Source organism: Montipora capricornis, chromosome 14 (assembly GCF_036669925.1).
Source record: "Montipora capricornis isolate CH-2021 chromosome 14, ASM3666992v2, whole genome shotgun sequence".
In the NCBI taxonomy this organism is placed as follows: Eukaryota; Metazoa; Cnidaria; class Anthozoa; order Scleractinia; family Acroporidae; genus Montipora; species Montipora capricornis.
The window spans coordinates 2,250,001-2,252,500 of NC_090896.1; the positions used below are offsets into that span (position 1 = coordinate 2,250,001).

General features: G+C 37.4%; 2 protein-coding genes across 2 annotated transcripts in view; one reads left to right on the forward strand and one right to left on the reverse strand.

The window, feature by feature from the left end:
• LOC138033219 (uncharacterized) overlaps positions 1–2,497 on the reverse strand; it is an 84,518-nt gene extending 82,021 nt beyond the window's left edge. The window contains exon 1 of the mRNA XM_068880984.1: positions 2,311–2,497. The gene's annotated coding sequence lies outside the window, so the exon portion shown is untranslated. The remainder of the gene's footprint in view (positions 1–2,310) is intronic.
• The window catches only part of LOC138033229 (high-affinity lysophosphatidic acid receptor-like), a 3,224-nt gene continuing 2,332 nt past the window's right edge, over positions 1,609–2,500 (forward strand). Inside the window, exon 1 of the mRNA XM_068881004.1 lies at positions 1,609–1,627. The gene's annotated coding sequence lies outside the window, so the exon portion shown is untranslated. The remainder of the gene's footprint in view (positions 1,628–2,500) is intronic.

Here is a 2,500-nt window from a genome sequence, read left to right on the forward strand (position 1 = left end):
TTTGGTAAATCCGTTTATAAAAAGTCTGGGACCGGAGCTCTCGCAAGTGCAGAGCTAGCGCGCAAGATGGTGTATTTCGACCACAAGAAATCAATGAAAGTATTTGGAAACTGCGTAAAAATGAAAAGGAGCATTGGAGCGGTTCCATCAATGATTCTGTTAAGAAAGTATAATGGCCTTTTGGATATGACAAACCCTCACCCTAACCCTATACTTTTGAAAAAATGCCTAGACTTTGAATGTAATAAAAAAAACAAAAAAAAAAACGACAACACCACAACGGGAAGTTGACGTCAACGATGAATTATTATTTTCAGAGCCGCCATGACGAGTTCTCGATTTGTCAACGACGAAGTGGCTCTTAACTACAGAAGAATAGTTGCTAAGAAAGATTTTTAGTCAAGAGCCCTACAAAAAGACGGTTGTACGCTTGGTCCTTTTAAATAACTTTTTCAATGAAAATCTAATATCACTGAACAGACGCACGGCAAGATGCAATCTATTTGTTAATTGGCTCCATTTAAATTGCCACAGCGTTGTGGATGGTTTGAATAACTTCTAGTTGGGTGCTTTCTTATTGACTGCTAAGGCGGCCACTTAAAGTGGTACCCCAGTGAAGGCAGCGGTATAGAATAGGCTATGCTAAATACCCCGATTGATTTCTTTATGATTATGAACAAAGAGATTTTTGTACTCAAATAAAGATTATTGAATACTTTTCGTTTTAAGTGCTTTTAGTTGACTTTATTTATTTACTTGACTAAGGTGGTTCGAGCGGAACAAATTACTTTAAATGTAAGAGGCTTATTACACGAAACGGAGCCTTGGCTGAAAAAAAGTGTATCTTGAGGATTAATAAGAAGAAACTGAACATTACTTTAGTTTTCACCTCCCCTGAAATTACTCCAACAAATAGCTGAATTACGATTGCAAGTGTTGTATGTGTTGTCGGTCCAGTTTTTTGATGTGATAAATTAAATAAATTTTCTGACTTGGCTTACCAACACTTATTTCAAGAGATGCTAAAAGCTACTTCTCGTAACAAGTTAAGTTTATTACTCATTAAAAACAGAAAGGTTCATTGGTGTTGGTGTTTTCGGACGCACAGATACCAAGTCAATCCAAGTGCTAGTCTCCGTGAAATGTAACGAATTGATTGCTATAATTGGCATGCACCTAAAACAATGAGGGCGCGATTTAAAGACAAAAGAACGCGAACAACACGTAAGTTTAGGACTTTCATGCATGACAAGAGAGCATTTAACACAGGCCCCATGAAAGTGAGGAACTGCGGCGATAGCTTTCAAGTTCAAAACTGTTTCTATGAGTGGATAGCTTAGAGATACACGTGACGGAGAAACGGCACCACTCAAGCGAACACATTCCCCACTTTTGGAAAAGTAAGTTATGGAAGTGGATATTAATCTGTAACGGGGCTTTTGTGTAGTTTTAACCGATTACCTAAACTTGGTATTATATTCATCATTTCATGGATAAGTAAGGCTCTCGATATTTGTCAGGAATATTGAAGCGACAAGGCAGAGAATATGTAAATCACTCTAGTAAATGAATAAACAACTTATGTGAAGGAAACTAATGACCTTGCATACAGGATCACTATGCCTATGTAAGTCAGTTAGTAACTGAACGAATAAGCCATCAATAATTTGTATCAGAGAGGAAGAGTTGTGAGCTCGACTGACTGCTGACACGATGAACTTGGTAACTTGGAGGTTAAACAACCTCTACGGGTTTGAACAATGTTGTAAGTGCCGCATGAATTTTAACTATGGTAAAAGGAACAAAACTTGTGACCGCTTGGAAAATATCTCAGCACCTCCGCAAGTGACAAAGAACAAAACAACCAAAGACAAATTTACCATGAATTGTGAATGAAATTTCTGACTTACGTCATGTACCATTTAAAAAAATAAATGTATACTAGCCCCACTATATTGACTTCACCTGTGGAAAAACATTTTAAGTACACTTAAAAAAATCGATTACTTTGATCACTATGTCGATTCTTCAGAGCACTATAAAATGTTAAAAGTGATGAATATGTAGAAAATGAAAACACTGATGTATACTGTCGATATATTAATTTTTGGAATTTACGCAATCATACTTTGCGCCCGATGCCATTGGGCGATTCAACCGTCTACATCCGCGATTTGAAGAACCGTGACCTAATTATACCATACAAGGAGGAAAGGTGTGAAGAAATCTATCTGGGAGAGGGTAGGACCATTGTTGAAAGAAGGATGAGCTACGCTTCATCCTGTCACATAAGTGTACTACATTGAATACCTCGCTCTCTTGACAGGTGGTCAGTTTTTCATCTCAGATGGTCGTCAAAGGCTAATGGTATCAAACACAAGAAGTGATCAATAAGGCTACTTGTTGCCTAATATAAATTCAACAGAAGATAAATTGAAATTGCGCATCAGCGCTCATCCGGCTCTTAAAAACATTTTCATCTTTGTTTATCTTCCTGTCA